Here is a 27,693-nt window from a genome sequence, read left to right as displayed (position 1 = left end):
GATATTTGCTATGCGTCAATAACACCGCGGCCTTAAAAAAAAGTCAGTATATTAACCGACGTTCCGGGCAATTGCCCTTCTTCAAAGTGCTGTACATGAGAGGTCAGAGAGAGGTGGCGTTTGTGATATTTAACGTGCCATGGAGATGGGCCATTGTCCGAAACGTCGGCCATTATATAATTTTCCTTGTAAAAGCCAACTGTGTTGACGAACGTTGAACGGTTTACAGGAGTTTAACACGTAGGAGGCTTTCGCGACCAATATCATCCATAATAGACGTCTTTTTTGGTTAGATCGCGTAAATATATAAATGTGTCGTTAAAACCCGCCACCACCCGACACAGCCAACTAGCAAGGGTTGTCACGTAAACATAACGTCGCCAATTCGTCACTAGTACAGCACTAGTGTATAGTGAAGTGTATAGTGGTGTAGTGTATAGTGTAGTGTATAGTGTAGTATATTATTAGTACAGCACCACCGGCGTGTTGGAGAGCCAAGCCACAACATTTACAAACTGAGTACGACGTTTCGCCAGTAATTACAACTAGCTTCATCAGGCGACAGCCAGATTTGTGGAGGAGTCTTACTGTTTCTTTCCTTATATAATGGCATAGATGTGTTGACCACCCTTCTGCGCTCTTGCACAATGTGGGGGGGGGATTACTGAGGCAACGTACATTATGCATGTTCATTATGCGAGCCCTTTGAACGAGCACTTAATTTACGTAAGGACACCCTCCAATAGTGAACAAAAGCTTTAACGTTGTGTGTATATGTGTGTCAAGCGCTGCGCTACGAACCCAGCGACCCGAGTTCGATTCCCGCTCACGGTCAACACCAGCGACGATTATCTGAACCGGTCCTGGGTCTCCCCTAGGTAGACTCAGCCTCAAATTAGTACCTGGTGCGGTGTGTAAAACATCGCCGCTGGAGAGACAAAGGCGGCCGGGTGTGGTGTTGGCCACCCACCCCCTAGTGTGCCGTGTCGGCCTTCATAGGGGCTCGCTAACAGCACTTGCCCCAACAGTCTGTTAAGGCTATACGGGAGGTCTTTGTCTTCTGTGTCCAGCGAGCGAAGTGTACACACAAGCCCGCAAGCCGTCCACACCAATTTTGTTTGCAAAACCACATTAACACTATCCGCACATGTTTTTGTTAAATATTTTATCATCTGCAGCCATTTACCAATCCACTGCTGGATGAAAATCTCTCTCCACGCCGTGACGGTCACGGCGTGGTTGTTTGACCATACTTCACCACGCTGGTCAGTGAAGTGACCGCTATTGGGATATCATTCGTTCGTCATCTTAGTCGTCGCTGGGAATCGAAATCCTGTACCGAGCACATAGCGCGGTGTTCTATAACCATTGCGCCACCGCTCACCCCCAAAGCCAATGGTAATTAAGTGCATAATGGGCTGTAACGGTTCGAGTAATTGTCGCGATTGTGTCACGATTTGTATTTTTAAAGATCGTGAATGTAACCGCCTCTCGTGGCTGCTGGAAGAGTCACGTGAACCCATGACTGTATGTAACACACACCTCACGTGGTGTCCTTGAGCTCGATTATCAACCGACGAGTCGATGTCATCGTCACACCCAGAGCCAACAGGTCCCAATTCAACGTTCAGAACCGGTTCAGACAGCTGCTCCATGAGCCGTGGTCGGGAATCGAACTTGGCCTCTCTGGGGAATTACGGCGCAGCGTGTGAACACCACCGCGCCACTGGCCGACCTTAAAACCAAACAACTTTCAGTTGCGGTTTTTGTTCACCGGACAAATTCAGTGTGTGTGGGGGGAGGGTGGGGTTGGGGAGGGGGTTGGGGGGGGGGGTCGTGGATGGATGGGTGGCGCAGCGGTTAGCGTCTTGCGCTAGGAACCCAGCCGCCGATAACATCAGTCGTGGGTTCATATCTGAACTGGCCTTGGACCCCACCAGCCACCCCCCCCCCCGGCCCTCAACCAACTCGCACCGACCGGCGTGGTTCGTGAAGCCCGGCCGAACAACCCTCCACGACCGGCACTGCGTGGACGAGGGAGCCCCTCGTCCAGCAGTGGATTGATCGACGAGTTCGCCGCTGTATTCGGTTAGCGCTGCAGCGGCGTCGCTCGCGATCTGTCGCCGCGCGCGTAGATGCTTGGTGGAGCGCGCCGTGCAATGGGCGATGTGCGTTCACGTAGCCTCAGGTCTCCCGGCTTCGCGTGTCAACCACTCTCGAACGAGAACGTCTTCATTTAAAATTTTTAAAAAGCTACAAGGGGCAACCCTGCAATTGCATGCTCACGTCACTGCTGGCAGAAGGGCGTCCACGAGAGGGAGTTCTTGAGAGTCTCTGCATGTAGATGCTATTTGGCATATCTCTCGATCCAAACCCTGACGCATGTATATTTGGAGTTTGAGTATTCTCCCCTTTTAACTATCTCGCCTGGTATACAGGAGGGCGTGGGTGTGATCCCAACTCTGGCGCCTGCTGTAGATTTGGAGTTTGCGTCTCTCTCTCCCCGAGGTCGCGTGGATTTTTCTCCGGGTCCTCCGGTTTTTCTTTCCACGTTTAGAATCAACATCACGCGTTTACAGTATTTGGCTACTGCTATACATTTGCACATGATAAGCCACTTCGTTGAGCTATCATTTGTCGGCAGGTCACTTCTGAAAAAAGAGCTGTATAACTCAGTGGGCCTTACTTGGTAAACTAAAATAAAAATGTTTAGTAACTAGTCTTTAGAACAGAATGCATTTTTACAGGTTTGAACAAAAGCGTCTGGGAAACATTCGTCTGCACTCTGCAAGGTCAATGGGCCAATAAACTGAACAATATTTTGTTTTTTTGCGGCGATACAGAACGGAAGGTGATTTACGTAAACTCGTTACAGATACGCTTTCCTGCGGTGCAGTTGTGACCGCCATAGTTGAACGATTAGAAGCTATTGTTGCTTTATTAAAATAAACACAGTTATTATAATAAGGCTGTGACGTGGCGAAACGATGGCAGTACGCCAGTGGATTATTGGATGCATCTGTGCGAGGCTTTGCGTGTTACCACCATAATGTGCGATGGGCTTTCCCCTGGTTCTCTGGGATTCTCATCACACACTAAACCAAACACGTCCAATGTAGCACGATTAATTGCAGTGTTAATGGGTACATAGCATTATAACTTCAGTACAGCATAGCTCAAATTCATAATTGACCAGCCTTTATCAATCCACTGCTGGATGAAGTCCGCCCTCCCCCCCCCCCAACACTGTGTTGGTCGTGGGAGTTGCTTTGATCATTTTTCATTCACCACGCTGGTCAGTGCGGGTTGCTGAAGGAAGAGGCGGATTAGGACATTGCGTTTCACTGGCCACTCTGGTGTTAAGCTGTGGCCAGTGTAGATTCGTGAGTGGAAATGTCTTGTTTGTACTTCACGTAGTGAACCATGACAGCATCTACGTGGTCTAACAGGCCATCGAGGTTGCACTCCTCTCCAGTATGACGCAGAGCCAGTGATGTGTAGATTCCACATTCTCATGGTGGGGACCAGTATATACATATGATATGAGTGACAATCACTGTTGTTCGTTGGTAGACTTTACTCATCAATGGGATCTTATTAATCACGTTACAACTGCCAGCCAAGGAGATGCCATGTCTTTTTTAAAGTTTGTCTCACCTCTTGACTTATTGCATTTTTCTTGATTCGTTTTTTTGTTCGCCTTAGCCTCTATATGCATACGTAATATAAACAGACATTTAAATACAATATTTGTTTTCATCGAGCCTATTGCCTTTCGAGACCTAAAATGTTCCGGCAGCATTTTATTTGAGCAAGCGAACTCTGGAGCGGATTTAAAGCTCTAGCAGAGGCAGCCTCGTTCACCAAATGCTGCTTGGCTTGGTACAGATGTTCTTGGCAAGGGCACTCCATCGATACCTTTGGTTCTCAACATTAGTTGGTGTCTCAAAAAACCCCTCCTAGTCCAGGCCACTGGTGCCCTGTGTTCTGTTAGTCCGGGATTTGTTTCGTGTTATGTATTGGGGTGCTTTGTCTCAGTAAGGCATTAGTTTGATGTCGTTTATTGGTGTGTTGTGTTTGTAAAGGCATTGGATTAATGTGTGTTAGCGTGTTCTGTGTTCGTAAAGCACTTGCTTCATGTTGTGTGTTCGCGAGTTTGCATTAGTAAGGCATCCGATTCACGACGTTTGTGTGTTTTGTATTAGTAAGGCACTTGCTTCGTGTTGTGTGTTCGCATTAGGAAGGCACCTGATCCCTGTTGTGTATCCCCGCGTGCTTTATCACCGCATAGTGCCGTTGACGTTCCCCGCGTGGGTTGGAAATGTATCCTGCACGGTATCCACGCCACAGCCTATACGCCCCACCAACCCCCCCCCCCCCCCAAGTGAAAGGCCGGTCTAAGCGACGGGGGTCCCGTTCTTATCGATATCAACTTGGTGCGGCATTGGATGCTCCTCCTGGTTGTTGCGCACGCGGCTTGAGAGAGAGAGGGGGGGGGGGCACCAAATGCCGACATCTGCCGGACTTTTCGTGCTCCTGCCGCCGACGATAATCGCAAGCGCTCGCCTCGCAAACGCACGGAGGGGGGGGGGACATTCAAGGCGAAGGAGTGGGACGTTGTAAAGCCTTCTTCCCCGTTTCGCATTTGAACGTCTTTGTTGTTTCTCCTGCTTCGTCTGCGTCTTATTCTTCTACGTCTCACCGCGTAAAATGTTGAACGCGTTATTTGGCGACGGTCAATAAAACCGTGGCATTAAGACACACACAAATAGCAGGCGGCATTCTTACGTGCTACGAAGGCCATTGCCCAAAGCTTCGCCTATTTTATAGACGGTTTCCTTTTGAGGGCCGCTGTGTTATTCGGCGGGTGCGTCGTGTTTGTTTTTTGCTACCGTGGTGTAATTCGTGGAAGAGTAGGCCAAATACCCGTCAGAGTTCGCTGTCCAAAGCTACCTCCGGTGGAAGACCCCTCTCATCAGCAGGGCCGTTGGCAATGAAGCCTTTGTGGAAGATGCACCTTGCACCTAGATTAGAGAACACTCCCACGTCGGTGATGATGATGAACGTGCACGCACGTCATCGGAATCGGGAACAGCAAAAAATAAAACGTTATCGGTAAGGAGCCATCCATTTAGTCCGTACGCATGGAGAGGGGAGGGGGGGTTAACCCAAATGCGTACGCTTGCATATGGGGGGTCTACTGACAATGTACGCATAGGAAACGGGGGGGGTGAAGCCTCGATAATGGTTTGTCTACATTGGCCTTCAAATGAGTTAGATAGTCCGGCGGTGGACTATCTGTTTGATTAAACACGTGAATATTACTAACCCTTAATCGTTTCTGCGTGGATTAAATATCGGCCGTTCGATAGGATTCGGGGGGGGGGGGGGTGGGGGTGTAAAACGTTTGCGTGCCTACAGGGAGGAGAGGGGGGGGGGGGTCAGTTTTTGATCGATTTGTGTGCACCGACTCAATGGATGGCCCCTTGGAACCGAGGCTCCCACAAGGCAACGCGGGAGGGGGCGCGTGACGCGCAGCGGTCGTCGAGGATGCGGTCGTGTCGCTGCAGTTGTGGGCGGCGAGCACAGTGGCTTTCACACACAAACAGCGGCGGCGGCGGCAGCGCTACGCGAACGGAACGCCGCAACTCCTGCGGCCTCGCCGGTCGTCTCTGGACGGTAACGAGTTCACGGCTCCGTTTCTAAGTCGAGGAAAGTGACGAGTGTGGGCCTGGGCAGGCCGCGTTGGGGGCCATCCATTGAGTCGGTGCGCACACATCTGTCAAAACCTGACCCCTCCCTGTACGCACGCGGACATTTTACACCCCTTCCCCCCCCGAATCCTATAGAACGGCCGATATTTAATCCACGCAGAAACGATCAAGGGTTAATAATATTAACGTGTTTAAGCAAACAGATAGTCCACCGCCGGACCATCTAACTAATTTGAAGGTCAATGTAGACAAATTATTATCGAGGCTTCACCCCCCCCCCCCCCGTTGCCTATGCGTACATTGTCAGTAGACCCCCCATACGCAAGCGTACGCGTTTGGTTTAACCTCCCCTCCCCCCTCCAATGGATGGCCCCTTGCTAGACGTGTTGTGGGGGGGGTAAAGATGAGACAGCGGCGGCCGTGAGATGAGCGAACACGCACAAAAGGAGGTCCTTTCCTTGGAGATGGAACTATGAAATCAGCGTGTGCAGGTGCTAAGTGGATTACCATATCATAGGATCGCGAGGGATCGTGAAATTGCTGTTAATTATCGTTGCACAATTGGATAATCGCAGTGCATTCACTGTGATAATTTATACAAACAGTCCACACGCATTGGCATTGCCCGTTTGCATTGGCAAGTGATGACTAATGTTGTGAAGGGACGGGAAAGTCCATCTTTGGGTATTCCGGTGTTAGATGACACACGCAGAAGGGCTGACTGAAGCGAGTAACTGGAGTGTGATGGCAGTGGCCTCATTACATGCCTCTGTCAACCCATACGGTTTACCCCGTGTTCTTGTACAGGGAAATTGAGTTTTCAGGTCCATACGGCGTACAGCCGTTTCAATACGGGCAAAAATGTCTATTTGTTTGTGTCCCTTGCGATGAGACTTTGTAGGATGAACGTTGAGATGTATAAGGAGCACGGGGGTGACCAATAATGTCTGAATTGGTCTGTCGTAAGGTAGGCACTGATAAGGGGTCGACAGGTTAGTCATTAGCAGCACTTCCCAGAGGTGTGGACTCGAGTCATGTGACTTGGACTCGAGTCAGACTCGAGTCATGAATTTGATGACTTGCGACTCGACTTGGACTTGCATAACAATGACTTTGTCCCACCTCTGGCACTTCCTCACATCTGCCCAACACACATCAATCCGTGCAGCCTCCAGCTCTGGACCATTAGCACAGGTGGCCTTTAACGTCTAAATTATCAATCCATCTGACCCACGTGATGGAGTGGTTCGGAGGTCAGAGCACTGTGGGCTGGCACCTCTGAGATTCTTTGCTGGAATCTCTGCCTCAGCCGCCCGTGAGTTATTGTTTGACAGCTTTTTGTTCAAACCACCGCTTAATGAAGGCCTCTCCCAGCAAGATGGGTTGTGGGGGAGGTTTTTTTTATCACGACACTGGTTAGGTTGGTGAAAGTGGGCGGGGAGGGCCGGGTCGATTTATACACATCACGATGGCGAGATGTTAACTACCTCGCATGGTATGCATGACGTCGTGGGTTCGACCCCAGCCCTGACGCCTGATGTATATTTGGAATCTGCGTGTTCTCCCCGCGGACACGTAGATTTTTCACCCGGGACCTCCGTTTTTTTTCCCTCCACATTTAGAATCAACAACATGCGTTTACAGTATTTGGCTGCTATACATTTCCAAGTGATAAACCGCTACGTTGAGCATTCATTTGTGGCCACGTCGCTTCTGAGAAACAGCTATATAGCTCAGTGGGCCTTACCTGCTAAGATAAAACGCTTATCTTCTTGGTTCTTTCGGTAAAGTCACGTAGAAGGGAAGTAATAAAATAATAAAAATAAAACACAATAAAATAATTCTCACGACGTTTCGGCCACAACGCAAGCAGCCGTCCTCAGGTGAAAACCAGGTCCGTCGAGGCGACAGAGTCTGACCTGAGGACGGCTGCTTGCGTTGTGGCCGAAACGTCGTGAGAATTATTTTATTGTGTTTTATTTTTATTATTTTATTACTTCCCTTCTACGTGACTTTACCGAAAGAACCAAGAAGATAAATCCCTGCAGTCACGAAAGCTTTAAATCGAAATAAAACGCTTAGTTGAGTTGTTAATCGTGGCAGGGAATCGAATCAGGGTCCCCGGGTTAAGCATGCTAACCACAGTGCCACGGCTCTCACCCCTCTCCAAGCTACGTAATCCACTCAACGGTACACCCAGTGCCGGATTATCCTAGTATCAAAAGCAGCGTATGCTACGGGCTCTGCACTTTCAAGGGCCCCGCGCTAATTGCTTTCAAGCTATCAATTCCGGTTCAGTGCTTCTGCACTTGCTCTATTACTATAGTACTATACTGCCTTAAACTTTTACGAACGACTGAGTGCTTAAGGTTAGCGACTTGTCGTCTTATCTGTGCTGTATAGCAAATGAAAAAATACAAATACTTTAATACGCAAGTAAAAATTTCGTGTTTTATTATTTATGTGGTTTTATTTATTTATTTACTTTGGGCCCCTTTGTAACATATGCTACAGGCCCCGCACGAGCTGAATGCGGCACTGGGTAACACCCATCCACTTTGCACTGACAAAGTGCTTTGCGGCTCGTCCAGCTGAGAGCGCTAAACCGTGGCGTTGTCTTCAAAGTTCAAACATCCGCGGCCCCGAGGCATTTCCGCGGAATCCTAAGAATCCAAAGAGTCACAAGCGGCGGGGCGTTATTGCGCTAAATGTTGTGCAGCCTGCAATGATTACGGCGATGTGCAGGCATTGCAAGCGGGGCGTATTGTGTGTCTGATTTAGTGGTCCGCTGCGGGAAGAATTGGCCCTCGGTCATCTTGCCCCCGTGGCTTGCTTTTGCTTAAGGGGTGGGGGGGGGGAGACTCCTCTTTTTTATTTTAATAACTAGGAAATATGTCCCTCAATTCTCCCGTAAACTATATCGCAGCCTCGCGTCTCGCGTTCGACATCTGCGAACGCAGTTAGCTCGGCGTGCGCGAGCGGAGGCGGGAGGCGGGAGGAGGAGGAGAGGGAGAAAGCGAAGAGAGAGAGAGCGAGAGAGAGAGAGAGAGAAAAAAAACAGACCACATAACCGGGTAAATTCAAGAAGAATGTTAAAACGCGCGTGGCCCGTTGTCATCACCACGTTTGCATTCGAGACCAGGCATAGCCTCCAGAGGAGGTGGGAAGGATGACGAGGTGGAAGAGCACCTGCAAGTGCGGGTGGGTGGGTGGGTGGGCAGCTGCGTGCTCCAAGGGTCGATCCCGCTCACCACGTCCCAGGTGCTGAATCCCAAGAGGCCGCCGTGTGTGGCACGCGGCACCACGCGGAATCCCCAAAGCAGCGACCAATCACGAGTACCCCCCCCCACCCCTCCATGCCCGTTCCGTCCGTCCGTCGTCATCGGCATTGTCGTCGCCGTTATATGGTCAGCCGCGGTCCTGCCCGCTGACGGGTGGGAATGAAGGGTACACGGTGTCCTCGTAATGTGAGTTATCACCTCGGGTTGGGGGTTCGCGCGATTCGCCGCGGTTCGACTCATTCCCGGCACGCGCGCAGGTCCAGCTCCCTCCTTTGGCTGCTATTCTGCCCACCCGGTCATGTCCATCACTCGCCGTCCCTTACCGGCGATGTGTCCCACCCAAGATCAGAATTGTCGATGGTCATTTTCAGCCGTTGTCAATCTACTGTTAGATAAAGCACCCCCGCCGTGCCCGCCGCGCCCGCCTTCATTCACCCAAGCCATGTCAGTCATGGGGGGGGCGGGTTCTTGATCATACTTCCCCGCTTTGCTCAGTGGCGGTTGGCAAAGTTGGGGGTGCAGGACCGGTTCAGATATATGTTTAACTTCGTAGCCAACCGTGTCAATCGGTGGTGCGGGGGAATGCCAACAAACCAAACACAACAACACGCAGTTCTACAGAAATTAGCTTTCAATCTTGATGATTTTAAAGTGCATAGCTCCAGTCAGTGGCTTTCTAATGTCGGAAGGAAGAGCGTTCCAGACGGCCGCAGCGCGCGATGCAGTGACCGTCATTCTTCGACGGTTAGCCAAAAGCCACTGCGAGGATGAACGGATATCGCTTGCTACTCGCGAAAGCTGTGACCGGAAAACTAATTCGGTTTCGTGGATTCAAAATGCAGTGCGCGATCCAATTTGCCCAGAACTTATCATACAATTCAGTAAATGTCCTTTAAATACTTATCATCAATGCTTCAGCACTGAGTTGATACCTTCTACTTAGAGCTGCAAATGCTGTCAATAATCTGATCGATTGTGGGGTTTCGACGTCAGGCATTATGTAAAAGCGTTACGCCTCATCGTAAGCAAACGTTGTAGTAATTGCATGTGCATTTACAGGCAGACCTTGCTTACCAAATACCGATTACAATTCTCCCACCAAATTGGCGAAGTCAGCAGAATGCCCTGGTAGCCCACACATTTTTAATGGGCTGAATATGAACGTCAAAGGGCAGGAACATGAAGGTATGAATACTATTAACGTGGCTACTATTTGATTTAGCCGAGAGTCTGTCACTGGAAATTATAATTCATTTCGGGTTAACATGATTTAACAGGTGATGTTACAATTAGATATTGGGGTTACGTATTTGAAGTATGTTACTGTTAAGAGTTGGTATGAAGAGATCTGCCTGAAGGCTTCAAGGTTAAGTAGGCCCCCAATTAAGGCCACTGCTTATAACGTCCCACTCCCTCCCCTCCCCCGTCGCTAGGGCAACAATGCACACATATATCACGTGTCCATGCCTCGAGTCAATAAACTAAACTAAAAATATTTTTTATTTTACCAGGTAAGGCCCAATGAGCTATATTGCTCTTTTTTCAGAAGCAACCTGGCCACAAATGCTAGCTCAACGAAGTAGATTATCGCGTGGACATTTATAGTAGCCAATTGCTCTAAAAGCACGTTGCTTCTAAATGTAGATGGAAAAACCGGAGGACTCGGAGAAAAATCCACGCGACCATGGGGAGAGAGGCACGCAAACTCCAATTATACAGCAGCAGGCGTCAGGGTCGGCATCGAACCCACGCTCCTCCAGGGGAGGGAGTTAAGTTCTCACCACCGCGGCGCCCCAGTGTTTGTAGTGCCATAATAACTCATGCAGTGTTAGAAAGCCATTTGTTTCATGTTGTGCATTAACGTGTTTTCGCGTGTGGCCGGAATGTGGCAGTGACGTTCCCCTCGCTCGATCGAAATTTCACCTGCACGAAAGGCTTCACGCACAGGTTGAGAACTGCCGGATTAAAGGTTCGACTTGTGGGCTAAGTCATGAGTTGTTATTCGGTCAAATGCGTGGCTATTTTCAGATTGAAAACTAATTTCTTTAGAACTGCTTTTTGTTGTGTTTAGTTTGTTGGCATTCCCCTGCCACCTCCGATTAGCACGGTTAGCTACGTACAGTCCGAAAGAAGTTCAACATACAACCACCCCTGCAACTTTAGGAGAGGGGAACGGCATATGCTGTGCCCCCCCCCTCCCCCCCTAGATTAATAGCCTTCATGGATTCCGTTTTTGTTATTGGACAAGGACCCCGATGTCTACATGCCCCCTCCCGAACCGCCCCTAAACCCGTGAACTTCACAGTCATTCCCACACATCTAGCTAAGCATTGCGGATGATTGCGCCACGATCATCGTTGATAAGACGGGGAAGATTGAGGGGGGGGGTGAGAAAAAAAGCACAGCCATCAACCATTGGCCAAGTGGTCAGAGGGAGACTCGAGTGAAGCAAGCAAGGCCCGTTTGGCTCGATGGCACAGACATGGGGACGGGTAATGAACGTGGCGTAAGATTTACCGCTGACTAAATTTGTGCATGTTTACGATTGGCCTGCCCGAGGAATGTGGTTGGTGCCAGGGAAAACACTTGGGATGTGCGCTCTTGCCTGGCAACTACTTGCTTGATTAATTCCTTGATGTAGATACGGGAGAAGGAAAAACATCTTTTTTTCTTCTTTTTAAGTGTGATGTTTAGAGGGGGGCCATAGCATTCACATTCAGTGGCTCGTGTAAAATTCACCCAGAAACCTGTGATGGAGACTGTCGCTTGGCATTTGCACGGTGATACATTATAATTGTCCTGTTCATAGTTAAAACAACAGAGAGTTCCACGATTCTAATTGTAACCAAATACATATCAACATGCATCCATGAAAACGAACGAACCTATAACACAATTTGTAATACTCTGTTTAATATTTTACCGCATATCTGCCTCTACGTTTATACTCAAGGTCACTCTGAGGCTCTCCGTTGCACACTGCACGTTACAGACATTACACGTGCGACGCATTTTCGGTTACCAAAACTAACGCGCGCAACGTGTACGCTGCACGCATTTCTTGAACGGTAACCTCTTGAACGGTAACCTCTTGAACGGTAACCTCTTGAACGGTAACCTCTTGAGCGGTAACCTCTTGAGCGGTAACCTCTTGAGCGGTAACCTCTTGAACGGTAACCTCTTGAACGGTAACCTCTTGAACGGTAACCTCTTGAACGGTAACCTCTTGAACGGTAACCTCTTGAACGGTAACCTCTTGAACGGTAACCTGTTGCTGCTGCTGCTTTGAATTGCGACGCAGTACTTGATGCAGTAATTTTAGCTGTGACGGTCCCACCTGATGACGGAGACTTGTGTTGCCTCCGAAACGTCGTGATTTATTATTTTATTTTATTTCCATTATTACTTTTAGTAATTTTTAATTTTATTTTTTCACCTACGTGACTTTACCGAAAAAAACCTAAGCGTATGCGACGCAGCAGTTCACGCCGCCACGCAGACTCAGAGGTTGCGTGCGCGCGCAGCATTTCACAATCGGAATCTTTTCTCCATCGCGGAGAAATCCGATGAGCTATGAAGCTCTTCCCCCCCCCCCCCCACAGATGTCCGCTATTTAAGCGCCGCTGCGGCCAAGCCTCATTTGTAAAGCCATTGGCCCCTGAAGGCAGCACTTGGCGCGAGTGGTGTTTGTAGAGCGTGGGGCGAATCGGCTGGCGGTCAGCGGGTGGCGGTGGAGGGGGAGGGAGATACAGACTCGTGGCTGCTCGTGTGGCTTGACATGTGCAGGCGGCAACAGGAGAGTAACCAACTGAAAAACAAGCGACGATAAGTGCGCGCTGCGGTGCGTTCGGTTTCCTCCCCCCCCCACAACTCCCCTTTTTGTTAAATTTTGGCAACACGCAAGATTTCATCGCGAAATCTTCACGCGAGAGATGTGTCACCCTCGCCGCCACCACCACCACCGCCCTATCTGCTATCCCTGTATCATGGAAAGAGTGCCCCACCACCACCCGCTTGACCCCCCGTCCCCACCCCCCTATCGCTGTTATCCATCTCGCCCAGCCCCCGTGTTGCCGCAAGAATAGGTAAAGATTCCACAACTCCCGAGGCGTGCGCGTCTCGCAACATCGCAGCGCGATGCCCACCACCACCACCACCACCCCCCACCCCGGATCGCGACGCTGTCGTTTGCAGTGCCATCGCGTTCGCCTTATCGCTCGCTCGGGGGGGGGGGTGTCACACATGTTCCACAGATCCCGATCGCAATCGTCGTCGCGAGCGCTTAGTCACTCCGTCGTAGGAGTGCGTGTGGACAACTGATTGACTGACGGTGTTTGCCGGCCGGGGATTAAACACGGCGGGGAGAATGTTAACTTACCTCGCCTGGTACACAGGAGGTCGTGGGTTCGAGCGAGACACTGATGCCTGCTGCTGTGTATTTGGAGTTTGCGAGTTCTCACCGTGGTCGCGTGGATTTTACTCCGGGCCCTCCGGTTTTTACCTCCACGTTTCGAGTCAACGTCACGCGTTCAGAATATTTGGTCGCTATGCATTTCCACGTTATAAGCCACTTCTTTGAGCTGTCAATCTGTGGCCAGGTCGCTTCTGGTGAAATAAAAAAAAAATTAGTTTACACACGAGAGAACCATTGGCCCTGTGTCAGTGGGCACAACAACAACAGCAGCAGCAGCTTTTTTTTTAACAAACGCAACCTGAGGCTTACTTTAAGCCAGGCCTGTCCGAGTGAGAAAAATAAATTCCGCATCCCGGCACACCGCATCCAGTATACCTCAAGCAATGGCCGTGCCTGCTGCTCGTCACGCGCCACCGAAATCAGTCTACCGACAAGCTCGCAAAATATTCAGTGAGAAGAAAGGCGGCTGAGAGAACGGCGATTATTTGCACGCCTTCGGTGCCAGGAATTGACGAATAAACCGCTGCCCTAAATCGCAAGTACATTTTCGAGTCAGCCTTCAGAGTTAGCCATTAATTTGCAAACAACAACAACAAAACAACCTACCGCCCCAAACAGCAGACGGCATTTTTGGTTGTGAGCTTCCGAAATATCCCTGCAATTTCCAGCGCACAATGTAAATATATCAACCAAAACATTTAAAACCCTCCAAAAGGATCCGCCCAGGGTGTTGTAGCGTTCCCTTGTCAAAAAAATAAAAATCTCCTCTTTCTCGCTGACACGTTTTACTAATTTGGATGGGACTCGGAGAGGGATTTCCACTCTCCCGCTCGCACCAAGGGCATGAGAAGCTAGCACTGGCAGCGGTGCTTCGTCCTGTTCCCCCACCGCCCCCACCACCCCCCGCGCCCCCTCCTTACTCAACGTTTCTGGTTATACTTCTGGAATGTTTCCGTTAGATTAATTCACACTGTCTTGTCTAACCTTGACGACAAACACAAATAAAAGTCTGTGGGGGGGGGGGGGTCGCCTCTGTTGTGTGTGTGTTTTTTTTTATTGCGTTTCGGTCAAAATGTCGCTGCTGCTGCTGCTGAGCTTAATTAATTCGTGCTTGGGTTGAGGACGATGCATAACAACGTGACGGTACTGTCCTGCAATGTTCCCCGCGTAGGGCAGTCTTCGGACGGCCGGAATTTTTGACTATTACGCGATGCACTTTATCAACAAGCACGTAATGTCATTCGACGAACTGCCGAATGACATTACGTGCCACGGGACGAGGCTGCGACATTTTTCGTAACCGTTTCATCTGTGGCGTTTAAAGCAGCGACGACAACAATTAAACATCTCTTTTGTTCACACCGTTACCCTCAGTGTAACTTCGCCACGATCACTTGCGTAGCATTTGCATACATCTTAAACAATCTTCTCTCACGCGGCCTGGAAAAAGAAAAAAAAAATCGATTTTAATAAATGAATCTAACGCTTCGCCGCTTGGTCCGACACGTGAAGTTAAGTTCGTCTACCCCGTCGAGGTGTTGGGTTGCTGCCGGGGTGTGACAGTCAGGCACACCGGACACGTAATCCTGAGGTCGTCGCCAGGCTCAAATCCATCTCCCTGCACCGAAGTTGAAATAATGGGACACGCTTCTTCAATACCGCCACAGACCCCCTCCATCACAACCGCTTCTGTCCACCCAGACGTTTAAACGGACGCAACCACGCTGAGTCGATCGGCAGGCTGCTCAGCGGTGGGATAAAGTAGGTAAATCGTTGAATGCATAGCCGCCAACGATTGAAGAGTAGGCCAAAACAATCCTCTGAAGGGGAACACTGCAGAGCTCCCTCTCGTGGATGTCCTTCCACCAGCAAGTGCAGGCTATAGTAGTTGCAGGGCTGCACCGTTACCTTTTTCACACAATCGAGGAATGTGATATTTGAGATATGTTTGTCCGCAATCCCATCAAACGTGTTTTTGGGCGCCACGGTGGCTAGGAGATGTTAACTACCTCGCCTAGTATGCAGGAGGTCGTGGGTTCGATCCCGACCTTGACGCCTGCTGTATATTTGGAGTTTTTGTGTCTCTATCCCCGTGGTCACGTTGATTTTTCTACAGGTCTCTCAGGCTTTTCCCTTCACATTTAGAATCAACAGGCGTTTAGAGTATTTGGTTGCTATACATTTCCACATGATGATTAGCCACTTCGTTGGGCTATCATTTGTGGCAAGTTTGCTTATTAAAAAAATAGCCATACAGCTCAGTGAGCCTTACCTGGTAAAATACAAATAGTTGAATCGTAACGTCGAGATTTTTTTTTTGTGGCCTCAAAATTTGGAACTGCTAAGCCATGAGAACTTGTAACTGCACTTTTGTTTATGACGAATTCTATTCGCGGGGGAAGGGGTAGCGAATCCTATGGTAGAGATGCCTCGCCAGCAATGCTGAGATCCTGGTCTCAAATCCAGATTCCATCCACCCCTGATTAAACCGGCTTCTCAAGCGTAGTATCGAGTTAATGCTCGCACGCCGGTCACAACTGACTGCTCAAAACAAATATCAATTATAAAATTGGCGTTTCACATAATTTCAGTTCATCCAACCTTGGAATAAAAGAAAGATGTTATTGATGTGCACACAACCCTCGTATCGCTTGTGTCCCGAATGTGGATTAATGAGTGCATTCAGAAGTAGTTCTGTAATGCCGCCTTATCAGGCCATTTTCTGACACAAGGTGGTGCACGTCTAGCTGCAAGAGGACGTGTTCCTTTTTAAACACGTGTCGTCTGTTAGCTGTGTGGCCCCAAGACCCGCATACTTCACCACGACGGTCAGTGCAGGTTTGGTGGAGCGAGGGGAGTTGCCAGGACCTGTTGGGGCACCGTAATCACCCACCGCCGGTGATAGCCGTGGCCAAAAATCGACCAGGGGTTGGCGAATTCTCAACGCGACGCGCAAAGCCTACAGAGTTGAAATTACGAGCTACGCACGAATATGACAAACAAAAACAATCGAACCTCGGCACGTTCGTCAATAATTTGACCTTAAAAAGAATTAAGGACACAATGAGACGATGTGTCGGGGGCAATATCCCTCCTTCACAGCGCATGTCGAGGCCAGCGAGGTGCGTCACGCCACCGCTGACTGTCGATTGAGTTTTTTTGCGCGTTACCTGTGCTTGTATGTACGTTGAACTTCTTTCGCACCGTACGTAGCCAACCGCGCTCATCAGAGGTGCGTGTTGCGGGGGGGGTGGGGGGGAGGACAACAAACTAAACACAAAACAACTGTTCTGTGCACCACTGCTAATGCAGCAGCAGCATCACCACGAACTAATTTGTACAGCTATCCATAATACAGTTCTTTTTGGGTTAGATCGCGTACATATATAAATGTGTCGTTAAACCCGCCACCACCCGACGCAGCCAATTAGTAAGGTTTGTTACGTAAACAGAAACATGTCAATTCGTCACTAGTACAACACACCGGTGTGTTGGAGAGCCAAGCCACAACATTTACATTCTGAGTACAACGTTTCGCCAGTAATTACAACTAGCTTCATCAGGCGAGAGCCAGATTTGTGGAGAAGTCCACCTGTTTCGAAACGTCGTACTCAGATTGTAAATATGGCTTGGCTCTCCGACACACCGGTGTGCTGTATTAGTAACGAATCTGCACGTTCCGTTTACGTGATAAATATGACTAATTGGCTGCGTCGGATGGTGGCGGGTTTAACGACACACTTACGCGATTTAACCCAACAAAAACCTCTATTATGGATGATATTGGTCGCGAGAGCCTACTACGCGTTACACTCGTATAGCTAGGTGCGTAGTTCATCTTTGAAGCACAGCATCGCAGAGAGAGAGAGAGGGAGATGCTGTGGCGGTTTGAGCATTAACAGGACGCGGCTGGGAATGTCTCAGGGCACCAGGTGGGTCGGTTTCAGGTGGCCGGGCAAAGCGTCTACGCCGCTGCTGCTGCTGTTGTTGTTGCTGATTAGCCGTGATCACCCAGCCACTAAACCGGAGAGCGATGGGGCTTGAGTTGACGTGGCTTATTAGAGTGCGTCGCACGGGGAATAAAGGTTTCGTGGAATTAATGAGTAAGAAGTGAGGGGGGGGGTATAACCTGAGTGATACCGAGCGGGGAAGAGGGCAGATGAGAGCGGTTAATCGTTAACGAGCTGCTGCGCACGGAAAAAGTGCAAAACGCTTGCCCCCAGGGCGACGACGATCGGACTACGCATGCCACATCGTGACATTATTTGTGTGTCCACCCCCCCCCAACCTCCACCTGCTCTATGTGCAGAGACGTGAAGCCGGAGGGGGGCATTTTAGTTGCGTCGTCATCGGCGACGCGTCCCAGCGCTCTCTCGGCACGCGTGTTCGGGTCGTGCCGTGTGTTTGTCCCGCACGATGTCTGACGTTTTGCTCCGCGTGCCGGGAGCTTCTTCGCGATACAGTTCCTTGGGATTTCAGCACGTGGAGCAGTGGAGCAAAACAATCCTCGCATAGGGCGCCGCGGTGGCGAGCTGTTGACTACCTCGCTTGGTACACAGGCGGTCGTGGGTTCGATCCCACGACCTCCTGTATATTTGGAGTTTGCGTGTCTCTCTTTCCCCGTGGTCGCGTGGATTTTTCTCCTGGTCCTCCAGTTTTTTCCTCCACATTTAGAAACATGCGTTTAGAGTATTTGGCTGCGATACATTTCCACATGATAAGCCACTTCTTTTAGCTATCGTTTGTGACCGGGTCGCTTCCGAAAAAGTGCTACATAGGTCAGTTGGGGCTTACCTGGCAAAATAAAAAATATATAAATTTAGTTTAGTTTCATGTTGTAGTTATGTTTGTAACATCGTAAAAATAAACTTCAAAGTTCACATTGGAAGGTAGCAACAATGCGCTGCAGGTGTATCCAGGAAGAGGAGGTTGTGATGGCCGGGGTACGTGTGAACAGATGGAGGACGATAGGGTAAGCAACTTGGGACTTGGGAATAGAATGTGGCAGGAAAGCCCTGTAGATGTGATCGGGAAGACGAGGTTGTGATGGGCGGGGTACGTGGAGGAGGCCAGGTGACCAAGGCAGGCATTGGAGAGGCACCCGGAGGTCACCGGCCAGGGGGAAGACCTCAGGCCACATTGCACAATACTATAAAGAGCAGACCTTGAAAGTTGAGTGTTGACTTTGAAGCAACTGAGGGAATGTGGCCGAAAGGAGTCAGTGATGACAAGGTGGGGGTAACTTCATTTGCGTTGGCTGCGATGACCTTGACGTAGACTTAATGCTGCTGTGCACTCGGCTTGCCAAGCACAAAGCCCGCCCTTATCACAGGGTATGTGGTTTGACCAGCAACTCAGCATCCACGCTTATTGTATCGTCACAATTATCAGCCGCGGGTCAATCCTCTGTTGGATGAACGCCTCCCCAATCCACTGCCATCTGTCACGGTCCTGCAATATAACAATGATAATTCGCCCAGAACCTTGCGCGTGGGCTGAGTCCATTGCTCCATCTCCCCTGTAGACGCGTCCTCTCGCAAGCATTTCTCGGTTCGCTGCGCCATCGTTACCCTTGACCATTTACCATCGTGCCTTCGAGCGAGTAGCGACGTGTCCTGCCGCGCCATAGCACTGACCAAAAAAAAAAAATCCAGCAACTTTCAATGAGTGGAATTGATCGTTTTGTAGAGGAATAGTCTCGTTGAAGTCAAAGGGAAAAAGGCTTTTTGAGATGACGGGTTAACATCATATTGGGAATAACCGAAAGAATGTTGATATGTTAAAGATATACATTTAAACATGCAAGTAGTTTTTTGTTCCAATGCTCCACTGTTAGTTGATAGGGAGGTCACATGCGGTGGGGTGAATTGTGGGTAATCCAACTATTCCAAGATGTTTGGCCAGCATGAAATAAAAGGCCAAACACCCTTCGGGAGAGAGTCCCTTCTGCCAGAAGTGGTACGAGTAGGACATTGCAGGGCTGCGCCTTTAACTTAAACTTTGCATCAACCTACCTCTGCTGTTCCCGTTAATTTATGGCCCAAAAGTCACGAAGTAATTGCGATGAAAAATAAGAAGACTCGATCGTCTTTCGCTGCATCACCACCAACCATATTTAATTACTATGGGACGCAAGAGTCAGGATTGATCACCCTGTCGCTGGCCGCCTTTGGGGAGGGTGTATAGTATGAAAGGCCGAAACACCCTAGGAACCAAAGGTTCACTACTGACGATGCGCTCCCCAAATTTCACCAGGCTCACTGTTCGTGAACTCTTGGAAGTGCTTGCACAAAGGATAGTAACATCTCATCCTGTGTTCTTTGGAATCTGCTATCGGACGTTTTCTCTCCACTGCTCGACGAAACCCCTGAATCGCAACGTCTCGTCTGGCGCTTTGCGAGCCGTCGTGCTCACTCAATTTGCCAGGTCACTGAGCCAAGACCCCCAAGTTTGTGGCTCTCATTTTTTTTTCTCTCTCTCCTCCACTCTCTTTTCTCTACCCGCCAGACGCCCCTGGATTGCCGACGATATGTATTTAAATATTTGCGGCAATTCATTCGCCATCCGTGCGCCAATTACCGGCTTTCGGAGATTCTAACAAAAGGAATCTACATTAGCTCATCTTAAGGACTGCTCACCGCAGAAAACATGCAGCGGCATTGCATTTTAGATCTTTTTTTTAACTGCACTTCAGTACACGTAAACAAGCGTAATCGTCATAATAAATGTAATTTCATCATTTGGGATCCACTATGAAAAAACACTTGAACGAAATGAATGTGAATTGAATGGGTAGTCCATATTAACAGCATCCGGGATTTCATTCACCATAGAATATTTTCTATGGGTAGCCAAGCTCCAGCCTCTCCCCCACCGGACCCCACCGTATCCCTCCCGCCTCCCCTGACAGTGATGGGGGTGGTGGGGGGGAAATATTTTCTGGAGCTCAGCCCCGCACATCTCTGGCTGAAAATGAAATTAGGCGCTGCCTCGATCACTCTAGGAATTTTCTTTTCAGTCAAAATACTAATAACATCTCGTTTATATCAATTTGCAAACCACGGTAGGAATTTCAATCATGGTCTGTGACCCCACTGAGAGGGAAGTGGGGCCATCATGACGAGAGCCAGGCTATCGGATTATCAAGCAATCGGAAATTCAGAAAACAATAATAGGCTTCCACCTCTGTACCCACATGCGCCACTAGATCGGAGGCGATGGGCGGGGCTTGATGACGTCAACAGAATCACCGCCCGCATTACCGTGGGCGTGGCTTAGAGGGGGTTTTCCACCTTCAGGAGGCAGGATGTTGTGGCGGCCACCATTTTTAAATGGGCTCGAGTAATTCACCACAACAAAAAAATGGATTACAAATTTCAGTTGATTATTCAACTTAACCGACTCATTGCACAGGCTCTAATTATGAAACGAACTATCAATGAGGTCAAAAGGTCACGGGTATAGCATTGCACATTATTATTATTATTGCAAATGTATTCAATATGGAAGCACGTTTTCAAGTTGGTTCAACACTTTGGCTACACCAAGGTGTGCAAACCTATCAATTTACAAACAAGGCCGTTCATAATTTGCCCTCCTTCATAGCAATGACATGGGCACGAGGCCAGTTTTGCCGAGATTACGTCGTTTGCTCTGTCTGTCGCTGAATGCCCAATCAGGTGTGGCTGAGCGAGTCCATGCAAACGCAATTTCATTCCTCCCACTGCCTCCCTATAAATGTGTGCGCCAAAATTGACCGGCAGGTCACGTGCGGTGGGGTAAGGTGTGGGTAATCACACTTCTTATAAGACGTACGAACGGCGTGGATGTGAAGGCCAAAATGCCCTGCGGAGGAGCTCTCTCTCCCACTCCATTTTTACGGACGTGCCTCCGCTAGCAGTGGCACGAGCAAGCGATTGCACGGCTGCAACTTTATCTTTGTAAGTAGTTTAACAAGAAAATCTTTCTCCGGTTACTCCGCAATTACCCCCAACAAGGGTGGGGGGAAAAGACCGACTCGCAACACACCGCCGCGGTCCGGAGAAGGACCACTTGAGTACATTTTCCAATTATTTTGGCTGCGCTAAATCTCAGAGCTTAAACTGTGAAGCCTAGTGGTTAGCACATCTGTCAGCCCCGTTTGCGCACGCCTCAGCTGTTAACATCCCTCCACACCGCCCGGCAAACGCTGCGCTGCATTGCCAGCGATCGCACCGAGATGCCGCATTGTAGTAGTGTAAGACGAGTTAATTTACAGCCGCTGTGTCAATCCACTGCTGGATGGAAGGGCTGTTCACGAAATGGCAGAATCTCTCGTGTCTGTTTTACAGGAGGTAATTTGATAGTGTATCTACAATACAGGAGATACACTACAATACAAAGGGGTATATTGTGTAGTGTATCTACAATACAGGAGATACACTACAATACAAAGGGGTCTATTGTGTAGTGTATCTACAATACAGGAGATACACTACAACACAAAGGAGTCTATTGTGTAGTGTATCTACAATACAGGAGATACACTACAATACAAAGGGCTCTATTGTGTAGTGTATCTACAATACAGAAGATACACTACAATACAAAGGGCTCTATTGTGTAGTGTATCTACAATACAGGAGATACACGACAACACAAAGGAGTCTATTGTGTAGTGTATCTACAATACAGGAGATACACTACAATACAAAGGGCTCTATTGTGTAGTGTATCTACAATACAGGAGATACACTAGAATACAAAGGGGTATATTGTGTAGTGTATCTACAATACAGGAGATACACTAGAATACAAAGGGGTCTATTGTGTCGTGTATCTACAATACAGGAGATACACTAGAATACAAAGGGGTATATTGTGTAGTGTATCTACAATACAGGAGATACACTAGAATACAAAGGAGTCTATTGTGTCGTGTATCTACAATACAGGAGACACACTACAATACAAAGGGCTATATTGTGTAGTGTATCTACAATACAGGAGATACACTACAATACAAAGGGCTATATTGTGTAGTGTATCTACAATACAGGAGATACACTAGAATACAAAGGGGTCTGTTGTGTCGTGTATCTACAATACAGGAGACACACTACAATACAAAGGGCTATATTGTGTAGTGTATCTACAATACAGGAGATACACTACAATACAAAGGGGTCTATTGTGTAGTGTATCTACAATACAGGAGATACACTACAATACAAAGGGGTCTATTGTGTAGTGTATCTACAATACAGGAGATACACTAGAATACAAAGGGACCTATTGTGTAGTGTATCTACAATACAAAAGATACACTAGAATACAAAGGGGTCTATTGTGTAGTGTATCTACAATACAGGAGATACACTACAACACAAAGGGGTCTATTGTGTAGTGTATCTACAATACAGGAGACACACTACAATACAAAGGGTTATATTGTGTAGTGTATCTACAATACAGGAGATACACCACGATACAAAGGGGTCTATTGTGTAGTGAATCTACAATACAGGAGATACACCACGATACAAAGGGGTCTATTGTGTAGTGTATCTACAATACAGGAGACACACTACAATACAAAGGGTTATATTGTGTAGTGTATCTACAATACAGGAGATACACCACAATACAAAGGGCTCTTTTGCAGTGTCTCCGCAAAATGGACAAGTAAGATTCTGTGAGACCATTAATGAGAATGCGTCATTGTGTACAAGCTTCGCGAGCAAAGTTTGTCAAATTATCCACCGTGCTTAATTCCCGCTGTACGGATACCATGCGTCCGTGTGCTGTGTGGCATCTGTGGGTGAATCTGTACGGCGCAGAAGACCCGAGCAATTTGTTCATGAAGGGGACGGGTGGCGACTGAGGGTCCCTCTGTAGCACCGCGGTTATATTTAATTCCCGCGTGTTGTAATGAAGACTCAACAATTAGCATTTACAGAGGGAAGAGCACGGACTTAAAAAGCACACACACACACACACGTTACATTCGTAAGAACGATGCGACCAACCGCCATATTGAGGGCAATTTAGCAGGAGTGCATGGCAAACAGAAAGAAAATATCTATTTGTTAGGCTGTCCCTCCCTGCTGTGCCACTCGATATGAGATGTGGAGAAAATACGACTGAGGGGAAAAGAGTGCACGCCTTTTTGGGGGATTTAAATATGAACATTTTTATTAAAAGCGAAGAAATGAAGTCACCTCGCTTTGCAATGTGTAATTTGTACCTAGTGCCATTGACGTTGCATTAAAAAATAGTGTGCATTAGTCACATACTTTGTTTATGGTATTATGGTTTCTCAAATGTGTTTTGTGTGTAGCCTGCGTGCGATGACACGTAAATGTGTGTTGTGCTATGAAGAAGGGTCATTGCCCGAAACGTCGCCTATTTTTTTTAGTTTTTTTAGTTTTTCCTCTTTTTTTGCGGGGGGGTGGGAGGGCCACGGCGTTATTAATGAACGCGTTTAGTTTATTTAGTTATTTGTGCTTTGTGCACCGCTTGCCCTGAACGCGGTGCTGCAAAGAATTGTTTTAACACGTCTGTGTCCGCATACGAAAGAGAAAAAAAAATATCTCGCGTCGCGCGCACAATAACGGCGAGCCCGCGCGCTCTCTCTCACACACACACACATATATTTATGGTGATATTACGCGGTGTACATCTACCGTATACGAAAGCGCGCGTGTTTGTGTTGCGTATATTTTTTTTGTTAAGGGGGGGCTTGGTGGCTGGGGGGGGGGGGAGCGTCTGCCGCAGACCGTGTCGATGCGTTTCACACAAGGAGCTGACTGCCGAGAAAGGCGCCGAAAATTAAAACTGTTTAACAGCATCATTCCAGTAATTTGTAAATGAATTAATGAGGTCGTTGCGCTGATTTGCAATTCTCTCCCGAATGGTATTATCGCGTTTGGAAATTGGAAATCTCACTCGGCTGCGACTCGTGAAATTGCTGCCGCACGCTTTCAGCCTGCGATGCTCTTCGCGGTGCCCATCTAAGAGGTGGTGGGGGTAGGTGGGGCGGGGTGGGGGCAAGGAAATGCAAAAGGGGGGGAAAAAATAACCAGGAGCAACAACACACAGCCACCATTTAGCCAATGTTACAATTAAAATTACAAATTGAAAATTTATTGTGCCGAGAAAACGATTCCTCCCCCCCCCCTCACGCCTGCGAGCGAGTCGTTTCTATATTTTGGATATACATTTGAATGTTTTTATTTATATAATTCTATTATTATTATTATTATTTGCCACTACTTATTTTTTCCTTTGGAGGAAGCGCTTTTTTCGCTTGACTGGAAAAAACAAACAAGTTTTACGCGAGTGTTTGCTTGATTAAAATATAAACAGTCCAGAGGGTTAGCTGATTCAGTGTTGTGTGCGCCGCGCGTGCGTAAGAATTAACGGTTAGCTTCCTCGGCCTACCGCCGCCGTTTAATGAGCTCGACTTTTATCCAGGACTTTCAATGAGCAACATTGCAGTGTGACGAAAAGTGGCTTTGCCTTCGTCAAGTACTTACAAAACCCCGCCTCCCCCACAACAACTAACTCCAAATAGTTGGAACTCAACGAGTAAATTCCACAAATGGAGTATTAACTCGGGAAATTTTATAGAATTACTTGCTCTCATTTTAACCAGCTCCCAGTTTCTTTCCTGCAGTGATTTTAAAATCCTGTTCATGACCTCGAATCCAGTGCCCAGTGATGGAACTTTTCATGCTTGTGTGTCATTTTTTTTAATGCAAGCAAAAATCACCTAAATTTCCGAAGTAAATATCGATGATCTTATGCGATCTCATTCGCTTGGTTTCATTGGTATAAAATCAAAAAGATTCTGTATTTTGGGTATTAAGTTATGTATTGATGAACACTTGATATTGAAATTGACAATAATTTACAGGTTTGACCGAAATATTTTTTGCCTCACGACAATTTGAACCATTGCTTTATGTATCATCTCACGTCAAGGTTTTCACGACGAATTCAAGATATTTTTCATGAAGCCCTTTCAGCAGAGTTTACTCTGCGAGGGTATAAAATCTTTCGCCAACGTTTAATCGAATAGTGCCCACAACAGACCGATCGCTACATCGTTAAAGGAGAAGCCTCCAGCATCCGGTGGAGCTGATGCTACCTTCCTTAGCAGAATAACTCCTGAATCGCAGATCACTGAGTGTCCCCTTAGCATCCTTGAAGTGCTACTCTCACGCCCACTCAACCTCAGCGGGTCAGGGATGGGGGGGGGGGGCCCAGATCCCGTTCAGATCAGAGGTCGCAACCGGGTACCCGATACCCGTACCCTACCCGATGCCCGGCTACCCGTACCCGGCCGGGTACGGGTAGCCGTTTGCGACCCTGGTGCGGCCTGGTACGGATACGGGTAGGCCGTGAGTCACTGGTGAGTCACTGTTTGTCACTCATTTCGGGTAGGGTACGGGTACGGGTAGCGTACGGGTACACGTACCCGGCCGGGTACGGGTACCCGTTTGCGACCCTGTTGCGGCCGGGTACGGGTACGGGTAAGGAATCAAAACCCGTTTGCGACCTCTGGTTCAGATGCCATTCGCTCGCTGCCGATGTTATCCATTGCGGGGAATCGACAATTCAGGAGAGCGGAGTTGTAATGCGTTTTTTTTGCGTTTAGTTTCTTGTCCTTCCCCCGCACCTGCGATTGTTTCATGTTGTGCATTAATGTGTTTCTCGCCCCGGAATGTGGCAGTGACGTTCCCCTCACACGATTAAAATTTCACCTGCAGAAAGGCTTCACGCACAGGTTGAGAACTTCCGGATTAAAGGTTAGATTCGTCGACTAAGTCATGAGTTGTTATTCGGTCAAATGCGTGGCTATTTTCAGATTGAAAACTAATTTCTTTAGAACAACTTTTTCTGTTTCGTTTGTTGTCCTTCCCCCCCGCCACCTCCATTTGCACGGTTGGCTACGTATGGTGCGAAAGAAGTTCAACATACATACTACACATGTCTTGACCGAAACAGAAGAAACGCGGCACCTCGAATCGTTTCCCATTCATCTACGGCAATGGAGACGTCGCGCGTACGTGGCGCATTGCCGAGTTCGGCGGTCGTATGGTGCGAAGTCATGAAGGCGATTAGACCCAGGCCATCAAATCCCATCAACATAAAACAATGATAACTCGAGTTATATTCAATGTTTGATATTAAAGGATGGATTTTTTGCCAACTCAGGCACGTGGCGGATGGTGATGGAATAGGGAGGCCTTCCTCCAGCAGCGGATTAGATCTCGGCTAATGATGACGTTGCGGTGGGGACGTGGCGAATTCATTCGCGAACTACGCTGAGAACCAGGCCGCCTCAGTTTGATTCCTGGCTAACATCCAGTGACGAGTGATATCCGAACCGCTTCAGGGAAAAATGTTAAAAAATTTACTTTAAACAATGAAAACAAATGTATTGTACCATACGTGGGCCATACAAATTCGCCGCTATTGCGCTCTACAGTCCGGCATGCATTCAGAGGGGTCATCTTAAAGTGGTTTATCGAGGACCCGACACTTCACTGACCCGCCCCTACTGGAAGTCGATGAAAAAAAGCATCGTAATCGCTCATCGGATTCCTCCAGGATGAATACAGATTCTGATGACACTCGCACCCGCGCACGGCACTGCCCCATGTCCGCTCGCCGCTCTTGTGGCCAGAAGGGAAAGGGGCCCTCTCTGGTTTCAGGATAATGGGGGCTTTGCAGTTGCGATCGTCCGATGTTGGAGCCATCATTTCGGTGAGCTGCGCAGAAGACTTTCCCACCCCCCCCCACCACCACAATGATTGTGAACCAGAAATAATGGATAATCGTAGCCTCGGTCACAGCATGGACACACCAACGGAAGCGGCTCGTTGTCAAAGTGCACGTGGCTGGTTCAAAGCGAAGTCACGGCTCAGGCGAGCTATGGGGCGGAATTCACACCGGGATTCTTTTTGCGCATTCAGGATTTTACGTCCCACTCCGCAACGTTTTTCGACGAGTTGACAGTCCGAATGTAAAAAATCCTGGCAAACGCAATCAGACGGCGTTATTATTTTTTATTTGCAAACGTGCAGAACTATTTTTAAAAGATCCGAATGTGTGCATTCAAGAACGTCGCTCGGCCCCTGCAGCGGAAGAAATAATTTTAAAAAATCCCCAAATGCCGTTGATGACCATATTTCAAAGCGACTAAAAATACATCCTGCTCAAACAAAAAAAAAGGCGGAAACGAGCGTTGCAAATATAATTAAATTACGGTGCTTAGAAAAATACACAAATTCTGCTA

General features: G+C 48.3%; 1 protein-coding gene and 1 long non-coding RNA gene across 17 annotated transcripts in view; one reads left to right on the top strand and one right to left on the bottom strand.

Moving 5' to 3' along the window:
• LOC144729145 (tRNA-queuosine alpha-mannosyltransferase-like) overlaps positions 1-27,693 on the top strand; it is a 139,988-nt gene that overhangs the window by 14,124 nt on the left and 98,171 nt on the right. The window lies entirely within an intron of this gene.
• On the bottom strand, positions 11,889-14,279 carry LOC144729144 (uncharacterized). The gene is made up of 3 exons (XR_013587637.1): positions 14,016-14,279; positions 13,374-13,600; positions 11,889-12,803 (listed from the first exon to the last, which is right to left on the bottom strand). It is a non-coding gene; the product is annotated as an uncharacterized LOC144729144 (long non-coding RNA).

This window comes from Lampetra planeri, chromosome 31, assembly GCF_965212315.1.
Source record: "Lampetra planeri chromosome 31, kcLamPlan1.2.h2, whole genome shotgun sequence".
Taxonomy (NCBI): domain Eukaryota; kingdom Metazoa; phylum Chordata; class Hyperoartia; order Petromyzontiformes; family Petromyzontidae; genus Lampetra; species Lampetra planeri.
The sequence above is the reverse complement of the archived record's forward strand: the minus strand, read 5'-3'. Positions and strand labels throughout refer to the sequence as shown.